Here is a 22302-nt window from a genome sequence, read left to right on the forward strand (position 1 = left end):
TACAAAATAAACTACCCAACAAATTGAAAGGTCTAGGGAGTTTTACTATTTCTTATTTAATTGGTAGTTTGAATATTAATAATGCTTTGGCTGATTTAGGGGCTATTATTAATGTCATGCCCTATAAAATGTTTAAGCAATTAGGTATTGGGAAACCCAGACAAACTAGGATGAGTATTCAATTAGCAGATGTTCTTGTAAAAATTGATAAATTCAAATTCCCAGTTCATTTTGTTGTTTTAGACATGGATGAGGGTAATGAGGTACCTTTAATTTTAGGGCAACCCTTTTTAGCAACTGCTAGAACTATAACTGATGTTGGTACAGGTGAATTGGTACTTTGCGTAGGTGATGAAATGATTATTCTTCAAGCTCATGATTCTGTTAAGACATCTAATGATCGAGATGATTTTACAAGTTCTATTAATATGAGTAACCATGTGGCTAAACCATCTTTGCAGGAAACCCCTAGGAAAAACACAATGGAGCCATGTTCTGGTCAATATGACAACACGATTTACGATGAACAAATGTTGCAAATCAATGAACTAGATGAATGGCGAACACATGTCAAGAAGAAACTGAAAAAGCACGATAAAGAGCCAAAGAGAGGCCATGATGAGCATGTGGATGGAGCAAACAAATTTAATGTTGGAGACAAGGTACTGCTAGATAAAACGGATCCTCGAATTGCCACTTCAGAGCTTGATTTAAACGGATCAAATCCTTTTACGGCACTGAATGGCTTCTCATATGGTACAATCGAGGTAACTCATTCTGAATTTGGCACAGTTAAGGTAAATAGTACTCGACTTAGACTTTATTTTGATAACAGAATTGTTAACAAGAAAGAGGAGTTTAGACAAGAGGAGTTTAGACTCCGTGAACCACCGTGATCATGCGAATACGAGGTAAGTTGAGCTTAGACTGTAAATAAGAGCTTCTAAGGAGGCAACCTAAGTGTTAACACTGCTAATTTTCTTAATTTTATTCGATGTTATTTTTAAAATTAATTCATTTTCAAAATTTAAAAAATAAAAGTGTTTTTGACCCACACGGCCTGGACACACATGCGTGTCCCAGGTCGTGTGCACTATAAGGGATTCGACAGTGAGTTACAAGGCCTAGACACACAAGCGTGTCCTTGGCCGTGCGGATCCCTATGACTTAATTGTTTTCAAAATTTGAATGTTACATGGACTAAAATAGTCTACACAGCCGCGTGACATGACGTGTGACACGCACGGCCTGGACACACGGGCGTGTCCTAGGCCATGTGAAACCTGTAGCTATTTCTTTCAACTTTAAAACAAGTCAGAGAGTTACACAGGCAAGGCACACGATTGTGTGCGAGACACGGCCGCACCATACAGGTGTGTAGGATCTCACACGGGCTTAGGAGAAGCGAAGGAGACCACACAGATCCTGGACACACTGGCGTGTCAAAGGCCGTGTGAAGATTCGGTTAAAATTTTAATCACACACGGGCTGAGACGAACAACACAGTCGTGTGGTCCAACATCGGCCTCATACGATCGTGTCCCCATTTTAACCTTAAACCCTAAATATTTTCTTTTACATTGTCTTCTTCTTCACCATCTAACCCTAGCGCCATTGCTCACAACCCCAACCCCATTCCAGCCATCGTCGTCCCCATTCCATCACTGGTTGTTCCACCTTCTCCCTCATCATCCCTATGACTCATTATCCTTCTCCTTTTATCCCCATCGTCGCACCCCCCATCAAGCTTTACCTTCTTACACCCCGTACCACAGCCGCTCCCCTCTAACTGCGCGAACCTTCGGTCAACATCACACTTGCTCACCTCATCACCCCTCTCACCAAGTGAGCCACGTCCCTCACCGACCCCGATTCCTTCCCCCTTTCCCTTCGACACGCACCCACGCCTCGCCCACACACACGTGCCTCCGAACACCCTCAACAGCTCCGTTCCACCACCTCTTCCCCAACCTCACTGTGCACCACCACGCCCGTTAACCACCACTCCGCTGTGACCACTGCATTCCTTTATCGGTTACCCCCTTTTGCTTCATTATTACTTTTTAATTATTTATTTTATTTATTATTCTATTTTTTTCTCTTTTCTTTAATGTTATTTATTTATTTTTATTTTTTCTTACTTATTTTTATGACTATTTTTATTATTTTTATTTATTCTCTTTAGTGATTTTCTCTTTAGATTGTTTTAGTGTTGACTTATTATTATTATTCCTGCAACCTTTACTTATTGTTTCTATAATTGATTTTAGTCTTTTTATTTTTCTTTTGGTATTATCTATTTCTGTTATGCTCATTCGTAGGTTCCATTCTTCTATCATGATTATTATTATTTTATTTTTATTATTCAATGTCTCATTTGGATTCAAGTATTTAGTAGCATGTTTGATCTTCTAGATTTTGTTAGATTCCATTTTCGTTTTGTTAGTGATTGCACTAATCCATTATGTCGATTCCAACGATAATAATAATTGCATATTGGACGTGTTTCTGGTTCTCTTTTCTTACAGATTCACCATGATGAACACTCGTAGCAAGTCTAAGGTCGTCATCCCCGCTGAGGCCTGCCACCCCTATATTCGATTTTTAGCAGGTCCCCAAGAGGACTTATTTCAGCTACTTCGACTGTGACCACTCAACTTAGGTCGATGTATTGATTAGGCCACTTTAGAGCAGGTCCAATTAGATGATCATGTATGTGCCTTTATTGCCACAGCCTCGTGGGACAGATTTTTCTTTATCATCGAGCCCACATACAAAGAGCTGACTTTGGAGTTTTTCTCTACATTTACTCTCCAGCATGTGATGACGACTTATGACGAGCCGGGCACCATCACTTTTCGACTCCATGGCCTGGTGTGCCATATGAGTGTCCCTAAGTTCGGCACTACATTGGAACTATACACTTAGGAGTGTATGAGTGCTGAGAACTTCCTCCGCCTACATCGATAGATCCACTACTGGCCATCTTGTTGTTGGGTAGATCTTAGGCGAGTACGAAACCTTATGACGCGAGTCACTCGAAGGCAACTTCTCTTCCTCTAGCCTTACGGTATATTCATGCTCTCTTAGCTCGCACATTGTTGGGTAGGAGGGAGAGCACCGGAGTTGTTAGTACCACTGATGCATACTTTTTATGGAGCATGGCAACAAGGCATATTTTTTATTTAGCCTACTTCATCGCCCTTGCTTTCCGCTATCAGATGAACTGCAATAGGAAGGACCCTATCTATTTAGGCACTTATGTGACTCGACTCGCTCGACACTTCTGTCTCCTTGACACACCGAAGCAGTCCTCCAAGCTTACACTCGCCAGCCAGATGTCTCCACAAGGGATATCAAGCATGACCTATATGAGGATGATCGAGTGACTTCGTGGAGTGGATCCTCCTCAGTACTGATTTTTTTCATTCCGACTCTCAGAATGAACTCGAGGACTTCACTGATGATTTCTCTTTCCATCACGAGGACCTACCTCATCCTCCACCTTCGAGTCACTGTCTTGTTTCTTCTACTGCTACATTAAAGGACCTCTCCTAGCAGTTCACTCACTTCGAGCAGTGCTACTTTTAGAGTTTTGATAGTATTGACGCGGCACTGCAGTAGATCTGTTAGCACCTCCACATCTCTTCTTCGGTGCTAGCACCTCACCCTACTGATGCCTCCGACGATGAGGATCATTGATTTTATTTGTTTTCTTTTAAATTTTAAATTTTATTTTTATGTTTATTTCTATTTTTAGTTGTTTTCTTTTATTTTTTTCTTGTATTTCTTTTAATTATTATCTTTTGAACTATATTTTTATTGTTGTTTCTACTTGAGCTATAACCCCTTAATCTTCTTCACTATTTGTGTTTATTTTCTTATTAGTTTGCTCGGAATCATGCACTACATCTAGATTTGTCTACAATTTTGCTTTTCACGATTCTGGCAATTTCATCCAATATTCAGGGAAATTTTTGTTTTCTCCCTCTCTTATGATATTCTGTTCATACTATGATTATATCTGTTTGTCCATTGAGGACATTATACATCTTAAGTGTGGGGAGGTTATTTTTATAATTATTAGAAAATCCCTAAATTATGTCTTGTGTTTAAATAATTTTCTCATATTTTCATTAGAATGAATTTTTATCAATTTGAGATTTTTATTGATGTGCTTTGGATTAATTTGTAGATAATTGTGTATTAGTTGATTTAAGCTTTAAGGCATGAGAGAATCAAGCATGATAAGTTATTTTTCAGTAATTAAAAATTTTTAGGTTGATTCCCTAAATTAAAGTATTATCTTGAAGTTTGAGATTTACAAGTTTGACATCAAAAACCATGATTTTTTGTGAGATTTTGAGCCTTTAGAGCATACATTTTTCTTGCTCATTTTATTATTGGTTATGAGTGTGTAAACCTGATCTATTATTCTAGAACTTGTTTCAATTATGCATGTCGGACCACACATTTGATATGATTCATTTTGATGATAAAGGCACTTAGGTTTTAACCCTCTTATCCCATAAAAAGCCTACCTTTTTAATTAACCCTGTGACACCCCTAATTTGACCCTAGTCGGAAAGCGGTTTCGGGACCGCTAAACCGAGTCACCAAATTATTTGAATATGATATTTATTGTCTAAAATAAATGTGTGAAAATTTTAAGCTTCGATTTAGTAAATTTCATGTGAATTTAGTCAATAGGACTTATGTGTGACATTTTTGAAATGTGATAGATCAAAACATAAGGACCTATTAGTGCATGTTGAAAAAGGGGGGACTTGCATGTCAATTTCCCCCCCCCATCTAGTAGTGGCCTGCCATGACATTAGGATGGACAAAGGGTGATGGGCAAAACATGTCATAGACATGTTGTGTTGGTGCATCATGGGAGGAAACAATAAAATAAAATAAGGAGTATGGGTAATAAAATAATAATGGAAAGGTAAATGATGATGAAAAAAATTGTCTCATCCATGTTCCCCCCCTTTGCCGTGAATTGAAGAAAGAAAACAAAAAAAAAGTGTTCATTCTTGAACATCTTTGGCCGAATAGAGGAAAGAAAGGAAGGGGAAGAGCTTGAGAAAATCGGCTATGGTGGTTTGCTAGACTAAGGTATGTTTGATGTTGTCCTTGAGATTCATGCATGTTTTTAGTTGTTAGTTTGAGTTCTACCTAGCCCATGGTTTAAATCTTTGCTATGAGATGGAGATGATATTCGGCCATGGGTGTTGTCTTCTTGGTTGATGTTTGATGTTGTGGTGATGAGGCATGAAGATGAGTTAAGTTTCGGCTAAGGTGGATTTGTGTTGATGTCATTTGCATGCTAAGTGTAAAGCTTTGTAATGATACATGTGATGGTGATTGATGACTCTTGGATTTTCTTTTTGGCATTTTTGAGTTAGACATTAAGTTCTTTGTGTAACCCATGACCAAAATTGAATGGTATGGTGTCTTGATGCATTCGGCCATGGTAGAAAGTAGATGTAAAATGGTAGTAAGGTGAAGTGCAAAATGTTAGTATTTGATTACTAGTGTATATATGCGTATTAGCCGAGTTTTGAACTTGAAACAAAATGATATATAAGCAATACAAGTAACTATACTTGTAGGAAGTATTAAGCATATAATCGGCCTCAACATAGATATGCATATTCGGCCATAGGAAGAAGATTGGTGTTGCATGTATTCGGCTAGAGGCAAGCATATTGATGCTTTTATCTTGGCTTAGACAATCGGCTAAAAGAGAGTGTGGGCTAATATGTTGAATTGATTTATGATTTCATATGTATGTGACTTTAATGTCTAATGTATGTATATATGGGCTAAGTACCTTGAGTTCCTCTTTTGATGCTCAAATGATTAAATCAATTTATTTGTTAAATTAAGCTCAAGAGCTTAGAGGACCAAAGTTGGATAAGGGAAGGGAAAAAGTGATCGAATAGCCGCCGAAATTGTTCGACCACATCCGAGGTAAGTTTTAAGTGTTTAAACATTGAGTAAATTCAATTATAATAGGACATGATGAGTTGATTTAATAAGATAAGATGTGGCCATGATATGTTCTAAGCTCAAATGGTAAGTTCTTAAGTGTTTGAGCTTGGGAATTTAAGGGTAATTTGAAATAGTCTGCTTCGGACAGCAGCAGTAACGTGACTTTAGAAAATCTCCATAAATTTATGCACTTGAATTAGAGGCTGAATGAGACATGAAATTAAAGCTTAATGAGTCTAGTTTCTTATAAAAGAAACCGTGTAAGCAAAGGAATTTCCGATAATGAGATATTTAAAGTTGTGTGAGACGGTGTTAGAATGACTCCGAAATCCCCTGTTCTGTCTTTAGAAAATCATTATAAATTGTACAAAAATGGTTATAAGATACAATTTATATGCTTAGACTCCTTAATGAGTCTAGTTTGAAATTAAATCAAATACAACACATTTTGAATTCTGTAAAATGAGAAATTTGATTCGTAGTGAAGAGTGGTCAGATTAGTCAAACAGTGAAACAGGGGAAACTTTAAGAAAAATCTGGTATTGATTGGCCAAACCTAAAATTCTGGAAATTTTATGGATGGAAGATATACGAGTCTATATTCAGGAAAAATTAACGGAAAGTGATTTGGAGTTTTGTAGCTGCAGTTATAAATAATTTAGTGACTATTGCTCAGGAAAAACAGCTTGTGCTGAATTTGAGATTATGTTGTGAACCTTGATAAACTTGTTTTAGTTGCTCATAAGCTATTGATTAAACCCATACTTGAATTCTAAATCGTGATATTGTAATTTTATGAGTATTCGAATATGAAATGATAGTATGGCGTAATGACCGATGTGATGAATGTGAAAGTGTATATATGTGATAAGGCCTAATGGCCGATGTGATGAATGTGAAAGTGTATATATGTGATAAGGCCTAATGGCCGATGTGATGAATGTGAAAGTGTATATATGTGATAAGGCCTAATGGCCGATGTGATGAATGTGAAAGTGTTTATATGTGATAAGGCCTAATGGCCGATGTGATGAATGTGAAAGTGTATATATATGTGATAGGGCCTAATGGCCGATGTGATGAATGTGAAAGTGTATATATGTGATAGGGCCTAATGGCCGATGTGATGAATGTGAAAGTGTATATATATGTGATAGGGCCTAATGGCCGATGTGATGAATGTGAAAGTGTATATATATGTGATAGGGCCTAATGGCCGATGTGATGAATGTGAAAGTGTATATATATGTGATAAGGCCTAATGGCCAATGTGATGAATGTGAAAGTGTATATATGTGATAAGGCCTAATGGCCGATGTGATGAATGTGAAAGTGTATATATGTGATAAGGCCTAATGGCCGATGTGATGAATGTGAAAGTGTATATATGTGACAGGGCCGAGTGGCCAACGTGATGGATGTGAAAGTGTATAAATGTGATAAGTCCCGAAGGGCATTTGTGTCAGTACTATATCCGGGTTAAAACCCCGCAGGCTTTATGCGAGAATATTATCACTGATTAATGTCCGTAAGCTTCGTGCTCGTACTATATCCGAGCTCTAAAGACCCGATGACTACATGTGGGGATTTTGTCCGGGTAAGACCCGATAACTTCGTGTGGAGATTATGTCCGGGTAAGACTTCGTAATAAGAATTGCTTATAAATATATTCAATGCGAAAGGTTAAACAGGTATGTACTCCAAGTTTATATGTGAGCTTGATTTGCACTAAATCATAAGGTAGTTATGTGATGCATACGAGAGCAATCTATGAGACTATTCCTATGATTATGTGACATCGGATCAGTGTGAGAGGTTATGTGAAATCATACGATATATCTATGTCACATGAGCTCACTTTTATGTGAAAGTTTATCTGCCTATTGTATATGATGAGATGTGCATATTCGGTAAAGGGATGGTATGCCCGAAGGAAGAGTGAAATAAAAATACGAACAACTATGTTATAATTTGATTGTTATCTGTTGACACTGCTTAAAACTTACTAAGCATTGTAATGCTTACTCCGTTTACTCTGTTTCCTCTGTTTTATAGATCTCATTGCGAAGCTACAGGCTCGGGGATCGTCAGCAACTAGTCACACTATCACTATCCACTGTTTGGTACTACTATGTTTTGGATTATCTTATGGCATGTATAAAATAGACTAGTGGCGGAAGAATATTTTGGTTAATGTATATAAGCCATGCGAAAATGGCATCTTTTGAATGTTTACTTAGAGAAGTTTAAATTTTATCCCTGGCCGTGCTTAGTACTTATCCAAATGAATGACCTTTATTTCAAGAAAAAGTTCAAAATTTTACGGTTCTGACATGAGTTACAAGCCCGGTAATGCCCCTTACCTATTCCGGCGACGGTCACGGGATAGGGGTGTTACAAACCCTTAGTGAACCCCGTTGAGCCTAATAAACTATTTCTTAATTTACCCATTAATGTTAATCCATAACTCATTTTTTATTCCTTGAGAATTTTTCCCATTTTATTGACTCATTTTTTGTCAAGATTTGATTTAGTTAGTTGTCTAGCTATGCTCTTTTGTTTAATTTGTTGAATTATTTCTTATTGTAAAAAAAATAATAAAAAATATACATATTTGTTGATTATTATTTTAGTTTTATGATTGAGCTTGAACAGTTAAATTCATATTTTGAGAAGAAGCTCGTTTTCTTATTCTTGAATAGTTCTTGATTTATGCTCTTGTTTTTAATTTAGCATTTGTTATTTTCCTAGTTTGGCAATTTATCAATTCGATCTTGATTTTAACCATATTTTTCGGCCTTTCTCCACACCCTTAATCTTAGCCCCATTACTACCTCTTAAAGACCTTTTGATTTGTGTATCATCTCATTTTATAGTGGTGGAGATTTGATTTTCATGCAAGCCTATGGTAATGACTTTTCTTGTTTGACTATTGAGTGTTGATTCCTAAACCTTAAACACCATGAGTGATTTGAGTGAATCTTTAGTGAGAATGTTGATTCTTATAGATTTTGAATTAAAGGTAACTACCTAAACAAGGGGAGAAACCTATGTTTTCGTATTTAAAAATGCTAGCTTGGATTGTTTGAGACTGTAGTGTTCTTTTGGTTGAATTATCAATGCATGACTATTTATGAATTATTTTGAGACATTATTCATAGGAATTACAAGTTGAGAAATATTAATTTTAATGGGAGTTGAGGATTTTGCTTGAGGACAAGCAAACGCTTAAGTGTGGGGATATTTGATAAGCTATAAAAGTAACATATTTTAATCTCATTCTTAATGCGTTTTTGGATGATTAATTATGTAAATTAGTGAATTTGATGCTCCTAATCCTTTAAATTCATGTTTTTATACTTAGGAGAGCATTTGGGAGTGAAAGGAACGAAAAACGAGCCAAAAATCGGACAAATAGAGTTTTTTCCAAGATCCATACGGCCTGAGCATTTCCGCACGAGCTGGCCACACGCCCGTGTGCCAACCCATGTCGATTTCGCACCCTGCTTCCCAGATATGCAGAAAAATCCAATTTTTAGGCTTTCTAAGCATTCTAAAGTCTATAAATACCAATTCGAAGAAGACATAAGGGAGCAATTAGAGACAATCGAAGAAAACACTCGAAGAACCTCATCAGAATCAACTCGAAAGTGATCTTCCTTAAGATCGAAGATCTCCATTTTATTTCTTTTGAAGTTTTATTGAGTTTCTTTATGTCTTGTGGTTATCCTAACTTTGAGATGTTTCTAGTCAGGATTATGAATTAAATTCCCTAGATATCTAGGGAGGATGAAACTTATGATGAATCTTAGTATTTAATTTCTGTTTTTACGTGATAAATACTTGATTCTTGTTCTCAATTATGGATGCTTATTTTTTGTTTTGATATTTTTGGGATATTAATTTAGGTTTAATGTGCTTATTTCAGTGGAGGAAAAGTCTCTGTTTAAGAGTAGTTCTAGCATAATTGATTGGAGTTGCATGCAATCCTAGAAATAGGACGACATAAATCTATCATATTAGAGTCAATCTAATAAGGGAATCCATAGATTAAGTTAATGCGATGATAGGGGTTTTAATTAGAAAGAGATTTCAATCAATCAACCTAGAGTTAGTTATTCTTACTCTTGAAAGAGATATTAACATAATTTAGGGATTTCTATGGACCAAGCACAAGTGAATAAATCGTGTAATTCAGATTCATAATAATAGTTGAAGTCTAGGTGGATTCTTTCTAGGTATTGTCTATCTCATTGGTTATCTTTGATTATTTTCCTATTTCATTCTTTGTTGCATTCTTAGTTAAATTAGATTGTTCTCATTCCAGTTCTTTCTTCTTGTTACTAGGGCGGGTTGGGACAACTAAGATATTATCAGTGAGGGATAGGTAGCATTCAAAGTTGGCATTTAGATTAAAAATAATCACCCCAATTTGTTAGCTAAATAATAGAAAAATGGTAATTACTTGTACTTTTAGTCTTCATGGATACGATATTCCCTACTCACCATAACTATACTATTGTTCGATAGGTGCGCTTGCCTTAGTCGTATTTATAGTTAGTTTAGTAGCCATCATATTGTCACAATGATACAAACTAGCAAGGCATCAAATGTACCAATATAGTTAACTCACATAATGTATAACTACCAAATCACCTTCAAACCATTCTCAAACATAATAGCCTTGTTCAAATATGAACTAAAACATGTCACAAGTAACCATTTTCAAACTATCACCAACATGTCAAGTGAATCATACCAACAGGCACTTTAAATTAATCAACATCACATAACTTGGTAAGGTATCAAGGTATACCAAATCAATATAGCTTTCTAAAACTTATACCTACCAAAACATCATTAACACATGCACTATAATACCATTATAAATCGTCCTATCCATGCTATTATAAACCTGAGCCAAAATACTCATTAACTACCGAATTGTCCACCAGATAGTGTGATAGATCTCTGATGAACTTCTAACTGATTGATCTTCCCATAATCTGAAAAGTAAAGGAGAATAACTACGTAAGCAATGAATTCTTAGTAAGCTCGTATAAACTTTAAACATAAATTATCACTTTAATGTTATAATACATAGATTCTACATGATTCAACACCAATACTCTAAACTTGATATAAGCCTATTGAACACCATTCAACTCACAATTGAGTAGGTTCATCAGCATCACATATAATTTCATTCATAACATAATAGGATTTTATAAGACATATTACATAATTCTCAACCTTTTCATAAGTTTATGAACCATTCCATTCCAAATGTTTAGCTTAAGCCTAAACAACATCATCAATTCATGAGTTAGTGTATTTATCCATGATACAGGTAAATTCATCCATAGAATAAGTAGATTTCTCACATACAAGTACATCATTTTACTCATCAATCCTTTTATATCATCATATTACATCGCAATTATAAACTTCCTGTTTCATTCCTTTTTCTTACTCTTTTCATTTGCATAATACAAAGCATAAACATCAACCATAATCACAAGCTTGGCACAAGCCTAAACATCATCATCATTACACAAGTTAGTGAATTTAAACATAACTCTTTTGGGATCAACCATTTGATAAGCCATTTCATGAGAAAATACATCATTTGATTTATACAACCTTTTAATGAGCATAAGCATATATCCATTGAAGTTTACCATTTCAATCATTTTCATTAACACATGATATAGTTCATTTGACCACTTATCTTTCCTTTCCTTTTCATGCCCATTGAACCACTTAGAATATCATCGGGTACTCGAGAAAGCTCACACAAAGTGTGCTTACACATTCCTTTCCTTTACATCGTTGCTCACACGAGCTAGGAAATGGGCCTGCTCACACCAGTTGTGGGTCGAAATGTAGGCTACATGATGTTGGTCACACGAGTTGTGGAGTATTTGCAACAAATGCAGGACCTTAGCCATCGATAGGAATTTCAAGACCAACACCCGAAACATGAAAACCCTAATGACATCTCATTTGTATCCTACAAATTCCTAAGGTTCAATCAGGACTCGACATCCATCAATGTAACACCCTAATCCCGTATCCGTCGCCGGAATAGATAAAGGGGCGTTACCAGTCTTGTAACTCATGTCAGAACAGTAAAATTTTGAACTTTTTCTTGAAATAAAGATCATTCATTTAAATAAGTACTAAGCACAGCCAGGGATAAAATTTAAACTTCTCTAAGTAAACATTCAAAAGATGCCATTTTCGCATGGCTTATATACATTAACCAAAAATATTCTTCCGCCACTAGTCTATTCTATACATGCCATAAGATAATCCAAAACGTAGCAGTACCAAACAGTGGATAGTGATAGTGTGGCTAGTTGCTGATGATCCCCGAGCCTGTAGCTTCCAAATGAGATCTATAAAACAGAGGAAACAAAGTACACGGAGTAAGCATTACAATGCTTAGTAAGTTTTAAGCAGTGTCAACAGATAACAATCAAATTGTAACATAGTTGTTCGTATTTCTATTTCGCTCTTCCTTCGGGCATACCATCCCTTTACCGAATATGCACATCTCATCATATACAATAGGCAGATAAACTTTCACATAAAAGTGAGCTCATGTGACATAGATATATCGTATGATTTCACATAACCTCTCACACTGATCCGATGTCACATAATCATAGGAATAGTCTCATAGATTGCTCTCGTATGCATCACATAACTACCTTATGATTTAGTGCAAATCAAGCTCACATATAAACTTGGAGTACATACCTGTTTAACCTTTCGCATTGAATATATTTATAAGAAATTCTTATTACGAAGTCTTACCCGGACATAATCTCCACACGAAGTTATCGGGTCTTACCCGGACAAAATCCCCACACGTAGTCATCTGGTCTTTAGAGCTCGGATATAGTACGAGCACGAAGCTTATGGACATTAATCAGTGATAATATTCTCGCATAAAGCCTGCGGGGTTTTAACCCGGATATAGTACTGACACAAATACCCTTCGGGACTTATCACATTTATACACTTTCACATCCATCACGTTGGCCACTCGGCCCTGTCACATATATACACTTTCACATTCATCACATCGGCCATTAGGCCTTATCACATATATACACTTTCACATTCATCACATCGGCCATTACGCCTTGTCACATATATACACTTTCACATTCATCACATCGGCCATTAGGCCTTATCACATATATACACTTTCACATTCATCACATCGGCCATTAGGCCTTATCACATATACACACTTTCACATTCATCACATCGGCCATTAGGCCTTATCACATATACACACTTTCACATTCATCACATCGGCCATTAGGCCTTATCACATATATACACTTTCACATTCATCACATCGACCATTAGGCCTTATCACATATATACACTTTCACATTCATCACATCGGCCATTAGGCCTTATCACATATATACACTTTCACATTCATCACATCGGCCATTAGGCCTTATCACATATATATACACTATCTTGGCTGAATCTACATCTATCATTTTCCAATATCACAATTTTGAATTCACGTATGGGTTTAATCAATAGCTTATGAGCAACTAAAACAAGTTTATCAAGGTTTACAACACAATCTCAAATTCAGCACAAGCTGTTTTTCCTGAGCAATAGTCACTAAATTATTTATAACTGGAGCTACAAAACTCCAAATCACTTTCTGTTAATTTTTCCTGAATATAGACTCGTATATCTTCCATCCATAAAATTTCCAGAATTTTAGGTTTGGCCAATCAATACCAGATTTTTCTTAAAGTTTCCCCTGTTTCACTGTTTGACTAATCTGACCACTCTTCACTACGAATCAAATTTCTCATTTTATAGAATTCAAAATGTGTTGTATTGGATTTCATTTGAAACTAGACTCATTAAGGAGTCTAAGAATATAAATTTTATCTTATAACCATTTTTGTACAATTTATAATGATTTTCTAAAAACAGAACAGAGGATTACAGTGTCACTCTGCGCTGTCTCACACAACTTTAAGTATCTCATTATCAAAAATTCCTTTGCTTACACGGTTTCTTTTATAAGAAACTAGACTCATTAAGCTTTAATTTCATGTCTCATTCAGCCTCTAATTCAAATCCATAAATTTATGGTGATTTTCTAAATTCATGTTACTGCTGCTGTCCTAAGTAGACTATTTCAAATTAACCTTAAATTCCCAAGCTCAAACACTTAAGAACTTACCATTTGAGCTTAGAACATATCATGGCCACATCATATCTTATTAAATCAACTCATCATGTCCTATTATAATTGAATTTACTCAACGTTTAATCACTTAAAACTTACCTCGGATGTTGTCGAACGATTTCGGTGGCTATTCGATCACTTTTTCCTTTCCTTTATCCAACTTTGGTCCTCTAAGCTCTTGAGCTAATTCAAACAAATTTAACTTATTAAAGTCTCATTATGCTAGCTTATGGCCGAATATGACAATGAATTTGATAGGTCATATGACCACCTTTAGCTCAAATACAAAATGGTCATACGCATTTTTAATCACATTAAGCAATTTAGTACAATTAATCAAACATTTCCTCATGTGCACCTTTATGACCAAATACACACATCATTAACCTAATATCAATTAACTAAGCACTTAACAAATTCTCCTTGAGCCGATTGTCTAAGTCAAGATAGGATCATCATTATGCTTACCTATAGCCGAATGTACAACATCAATCTATGCATTCATTCGTGTGGCCGAACATGCATGTCTATGTTGAGGCCGATTGCATACTTAATACATTCTACAAGTATGGTCACTTGTATTGACCAAATACCATTTTGTTTCAAGTTCAAAACTTGGCTACTACACATATATGCACTATTAAAACATCCTCTCCATTCCATCAATTCAACACATGCATTACTCATTAATATACAAAATTATATTCGGCCTTAGCACACCTCTTGCTGGCCGAATTTTTTTCTCCATCTAGCAACATTTTATGTACTATACCGAACCAAAAAGATCAAACACCTAGCTTAATCATTTCCAAAACACTTAACCGGCCTTTGACCAAGACTTTAAACAAAGTCTATGTTCGGCTATCACACATATGGGCATTATTAGTTCAAAGTTTTAACAAGATTAATTTCTTTGATCTTAACCTAAATGACAACCCCCATTGTTCATCTAGATTTAGCATGAAACAAACACCAACCAAGAAAACAACACCCATGGCCGAGTATCATCTTCATCACATAGCAAGATTTAAACCATAGGCTAGGTAGAACTCAAACTAACATCAAAAATATGCATGAATCTCATGGAACAACATCAAACTTACCTTAACCTAGCTACAAGCATGGCCGAATCTCTTCAACATTTCCTCCTCCTAAACACCAACCAACCGAACATGAAGCAAGAAAATCCTCTTCTTCTTCCTTCCTCCTTAGAATTTTCGGCCAAAAGAAATGTTAAAGGATGGACATTTTTTTTTCTTTGTTTTCATCACCTCAATGGGGGGGACAATCACACACATCCTTTCTTTTCTTTTCTTTTTTTTGTTTCTCATCCTACTAACACTAATATTTTATTGCCCATGCCCTTTATTTTATTAATCCTTACATAATGCACTACCCCAACATGTTTATGACATGTTTTTAGCCATAACATCTTGTCCACCCATGCTCTTTATTTTATTAATCCTTACATAATGCACTACCCCAACATGTTTATGACATGTTTTTAGCCATAACATCTTGTCCACCCATACTCATGGCCGGCCACTACATATTAGGGGGGGAAATTGACATGCAAGTCCTCCCTTTTGATTACATGCACTATTAGGTCCTTGTAGATTAGCCTATCACATTTCAAAAATGTCACCCATAAGTCCTTTTGACTAAATTCACATGCAATTTACTAAATCGAAGCCTAAAACTTTCACACCTTCATAATCACATATTTTAGACAATAAATATCACATTCAAATAATTTGGTGACTCGGTTTAGCGGTCCTGAAACCGCTTTCCGACTAGGGTCATTTTAGGGCTGTCACAACTCTCCCCCACTTAAGAAATTTTCGTCCCCGAAAATTTCTACCTATGCATAGTTTAGGATAACGTCCTCTTATTGAATTATATCCACAAAGACATTAGCTCATTGATAGCAATTGTAATTCATTATTGATTTCGCATCGATCTATAAAATCATTTTCTTATCTTAAAAAAATACATAAACATTTCTACAAGTATGCACATATATCTCATTTTCTTGATTTCATAAGCAATAATCACTTAATTTAATTCACAAATGCATTTCAAACACATATTAAGCACATATTAATATGTATAATTCACATCATCAACCCACGTATTTGTAACCCACATTTTCATTCATGTATAAGCGGTAATCTGACTGAAAGTACACATATACTCAAACATCCCAATAAATATCCTTTATAACTCCATCATATCTCACTATTCAACTTAACCTATTTCCAACAAGAAATCAACTTCCACATACCTGAACATTGAATTCATTTAGCACATTCAATCACCGTTAACGATACCTGTATACAATCGATTTGGCATCAAGCCTCATATTGTATACCGGCATGGGATTTATTTTAGCACATAACCCATATATCCAAAATTATCAGCATTCATCACAAATTCTTACAGACTTTCAAATGTCGAACTTAATCGAAATAATTTCTTGAATATGATTAACAAAAAAAAAATAGGGGTCATTTAGCAATAGCACATATGACTTCATATACCAAGCATTCCATAGACTAAATTCGTAACACATTTATAACATGAATTCATTTCTTAACAACATATCCACCATCTTTTTACTTTCATCTGATTTTCTCATGCCTTCCGTACATACCTGTATCACCTATTCTGATCTTACTTAATTTATCATCTTAAATATACCCGTTGAATCATTCGAAATCATTATGGATACTCGTTAAGCACATATAGCTCTTACAATGCCATATCCTAGATATGGTCTTACATATTCTCACATATCGAGCCGATGCCATGTCCCAGACATGGTCTTACACACTATCTCAAATCAATGCCTTCGTTCCAAACGAGGTCTTACATGAATTCCACTTCACACACTTAGTGCCCACTGACCGATCTCGCACTCATAGTGCTCGGTTAAAGGAATTCGTACACACACAGTGCCTCTAATCATTCACACACATAGTGCTCTTATTAATTCGTTATTACACATTGAAATGACTTAACCAAGTCTATAAACATCATGTATGTACACTTTTAAACATATCATCTCATTTAAATTTGAATTCGTATAGTAATGAATACTTAAACTTTGCTCAAATTACCGGCACGAAGCCTACTAGGCACGAAGGCCCGAATACACGTCACCAGCATGATTGCTCTTCGGGACCTAGCCCGGATATAACACCAGCATGAATGTTCTTCGGGGTTTAGCACGGATATATCACTAGCACGAATGCTCTTCGGGACTTAGCCCGAATACATCACTAGCACGAATGCTCTTCGGAACTTAGTCCGGATACATCACTAGCACGAATGCTCTTCGAAACTTAGCCCGGATACATCACTAGCACGAATGCTCTTTGAAACTTAGCCCGGATACATCACTAGCACGAATGCTCTTCGGAACTTAGTCCGGATACATCACTAGCACGAATGCTCTTCGGAACTTAGTCCGGATACATCACTAGCACGAATGCTCTTCGGGATTTAGCCCGGACATTTCACTCTCAATTCTCATGTACATATACACATACAGCATTACACATTAGTATATCATTTACATTACTTGAATACAAACACAACATGCTTATCGACTATTCAACTTCCAGTTCCATAGCCACATACAAAAATCACATTTATAGTCATAACACTCTTTCAAAATTGCATCACTTATACCCTTATAATTCAATCCAAATCGTAATTCAAATACGAGTACATGATACGCACCTGATCAACTTAATAATTTAGGCATATCTAAGTGAAGTTATATCGCAAATTCTCATAGTCAGAAGCTTGCTACAGCTCGGTCGGGATCAAGATTCATTATGTTACAGAAAACACATTTTAATAGTCAAAAATCATCACACTATCATTTTATCACTTTATGGCATGTATAAATAGACTCACACGTGCTACGTTAGTCCTAAAATCGACTAAACCGTGGCTCTGATACCAATAAAATGTAACACCCCAATCCCGTATCCGTCGCCGGAATAGATAAAGGGGCGTTACCAGTCTTGTAACTCATGTCAGAACAGTAAAATTTTGAACTTTTTCTTGAAATAAAGATCATTCATTTAAATAAGTACTAAGCACTGCCAGGGATAAAATTTAAACTTTTCTAAGTAAACATTCAAAAGATGTCATTTTCGCATGGCTTATATACATTAACCAAAAATATTCTTCTGCCACTAGTCTATTCTATACATGCCATAAGATAATCCAAAACGTAGCAGTACCAAACAGTGGATAGTGATAGTGTGGCTAGTTGCTGATGATCCCCGAGCCTGTAGCTTCCAAATGAGATCTATAAAACAGAGGAAACAAAGTACACGGAGTAAGCATTACAATGCTTAGTAAGTTTTAAGCAGTGTCAACAGATAACAATCAAATTGTAACATAGTTGTTCGTATTTCTATTTCGCTCTTCCTTTGGGCATACCATCCCTTTACCGAATATGCACATCTCATCATATACAATAGGCAGATAAACTTTCACATAAAAGTGAGCTCATGTGACATAGATATATCGTATGATTTCACATAACCTCTCACACTGATCCGATGTCACATAATCATAGGAATAGTCTCATAGATTGCTCTCGTATGCATCACATAACTACCTTATGATTTAGTGCAAATCAAGCTCACATATAAACTTGGAGTACATACCTGTTTAACCTTTCGCATTGAATATATTTATAAGCAATTCTTATTACGAAGTCTTACCCGGACATAATCTCCACACGAAGTTATCGGGTCTTACCCGGACAAAATCCCCACACGTAGTCATCGGGTCTTTAGAGCTCGGATATAGTACGAGCACGAAGCTTATGGACATTAATCAGTGATAATATTCTCGCATAAAGCCTGCGGAGTTTTAACCCGGATATAGTACTGACACAAATGCCCTTCGGGACTTATCACATTTATACACTTTCACATCCATCACGTTGGCCACTCGGCCCTGTCACATATATACACTTTCACATTCATCACATCGGCCATTAGGCCTTATCACATATATACACTTTCACATTCATCACATCGGCCATTACGCCTTGTCACACATATACACTTTCACATTCATCACATCGGCCATTAGGCCTTATCACATATATACACTTTCACATTCATCACATCGGCCATTAGGCCTTATCACATATACACACTTTCACATTCATCACATCGGCCATTAGGCCTTATCACATATATACACTTTCACATTCATCACATCGGCCATTAGGCCTTATCACATATACACACTTTCACATTCATCACATCGGCCATTAGGCCTTATCACATATATACACTTTCACATTCATCACATCGGCCATTAGGCCTTATCACATATATATACACTGTCTTGGCTAAATCTACATCTATCATTTTCCAATATCACAATTTATAATTCACGTATGGGTTTAATCAATAGCTTATGAGCAACTAAAACAAGTTTATCAAGGTTTACAACACAATCTCAAATTCAGCACAAGCTATTTTTCCTGAGCAATAGTCACTAAATTATTTATAACTGGAGCTACAAAACTCCAAATAACTTTCCATTAATTTTTCCTGAATATAGACTCGTATATCTTCCATCCATAAAATTTCCAGAATTTTAGGTTTGGCCAATCAATACCAGATTTTTCTTAAAGTTTCCCCTGTTTCACTGTTTGACTAATCTGACCACTCTTCACTACGAATCAAATTTCTCATTTTATAGAATTCAAAATGTGTTGTATTTGATTTCATTTGAAACTAGACTCATTAAGGAGTCTAAGCATATAAATTTTATCTTATAACCATTTTTGTACAACTTATAATGATTTTCTAAAAACAGAACAGAGGATTACAGTGTCATTCTGCGCTGTCTCACACAACTTTAAGTATCTCATTATCGGAAATTCCTTTGCTTACACGGTTTCTTTTATAAGAAACTAGACTCATTAAGCTTTAATTTCATGTCTCATTCAGCCTCTAATTCAAATCCATAAATTTATGGTGATTTTCTAAAGTCACGTTACTGCTGCTGTCCTAAGCAGACTATTTCAAATTATCCTTAAATTCCCAAGCTCAAACACTTAAGAACTTACCATTTGAGCTTAGAACATATCATGGCCACATCATATCTTATTAAATCAACTCATCATGTCCTATTATAATTGAATTTACTCAATGTTTAATCACTTAAAACTTACCTCGGATGTTGTCGAACGATTTCGGCGGCTATTCGATCACTTTTTCCTTTCCTTTATCCAACTTTGGTCCTCTAAGCTCTTGAGCTAATTCAAACAAATTTAACTTATTAAAGTCTCATTATGCTAGCTTATGGCTGAATATGGCAATGAATTTGATAGGTCATATGGCCACCTTTAGCTCAAATACAAAATGGTCATACGCATTTTTAATCACATTAAGCAATTTAGTACAATTAATCAAACATTTCCTCATGTGCACCTTTATGACCAAATACACACATCATTAACCTAATATCAATTAACTAAGCACTTAACAAATTCTCCTTGAGCCGATTGTCTAAGTCAAGATAGGATCATCATTATGCTTACCTATAGCCGAATGTACAACATCAATCTATGCATTCATTCGTGTGGCCGAACATGCATGTCTATGTTGAGGCCGATTGCATACTTAATACATTCTACAAGTATGGTCACTTGTATTGACCAAATACCATTTTGTTTCAAGTTCAAAACTTGGCTACTACACATATATGCACTATTAAAACATCCTCTCCATTCCATCAATTCAACACATGCATTACTCATTAATATACAAAATTATATTCGGCCTTAGCACACCTCTTGCTGGCCGAATTTTTTTCTCCATCTAGCAACATTTTATGTACTATACCGAACCAAAAAGATCAAACACCTAGCTTAATCATTTCCAAAACACTTAACCGGCCTTTGACCAAGACTTTAAACAAAGTCTATGTTCGGCTATCACACATATGGGCATTATTAGTTCAAAGTTTTAACAAGATTAATTTCTTTGATCTTAACCTAAATGACAACCCCCATTGTTCATCTAGATTTAGCATGAAACAAACACCAACCAAGAAAACAACACCCATGGCCGAGTATCATCTTCATCACATAGCAAGATTTAAACCATAGGCTAGGTAGAACTCAAACTAACATCAAAAATATGCATGAATCTCATGGAACAACATCAAACTTACCTTAACCTAGCTACAAGCATGGCCGAATCTCTTCAACATTTCCTCCTCCTAAACACCAACCAACCGAACATGAAGCAAGAAAATCCTCTTCTTCTTCCTTCCTCCTTAGAATTTTCGGCCAAAAGAAATGTTAAAGGATGGACACTTTTTTTTTCTTTGTTTTCATCACGGCAATGGGGGGGACAATCACACACATCCTTTCTTTTCTTTTTTTTTGTTTCTCATCCTACTAACACTAATATTTTATTGCCCATGCCCTTTATTTTATTAATCCTTACATAATGCACTACCCCAACATGTTTATGACATGTTTTTAGCCATAACATCTTGTCCACCCATGCTCTTTATTTTATTAATCCTTACATAATGCACTACCCCAACATGTTTATGACATGTTTTTAGCCATAACATCTTGTCCACCCATACTCATGGCCGGCCACTACATATTAGGGGGGGAAATTGACATGCAAGTCCTCCCTTTTGATTACATGCACTATTAGGTCCTTGTAGATTAGCCTATCACATTTCAAAAATGTCACCCATAAGTCCTTTTGACTAAATTCACATGCAATTTACTAAATCGAAGCCTAAAACTTTCACACCTTCATAATCACATATTTTAGACAATAAATATCACATTCAAATAATTTGGTGACTCGGTTTAGCGGTCCTGAAACCGCTTTCCGACTAGGGTCATTTTAGGGCTGTCACAACTCTCCCCCACTTAAGAAATTTTCGTCCCCGAAAATTTCTACCTATGCATAGTTTAGGATAACGTCCTCTTATTGAATTATATCCACAAAGACATTAGCTCATTGATAGCAATTGTAATTCATTAT

Source organism: Gossypium hirsutum, chromosome D13 (genome assembly GCF_007990345.1).
Source record: "Gossypium hirsutum isolate 1008001.06 chromosome D13, Gossypium_hirsutum_v2.1, whole genome shotgun sequence".
NCBI lineage: Eukaryota > Viridiplantae > Streptophyta > Magnoliopsida > Malvales > Malvaceae > Gossypium > Gossypium hirsutum.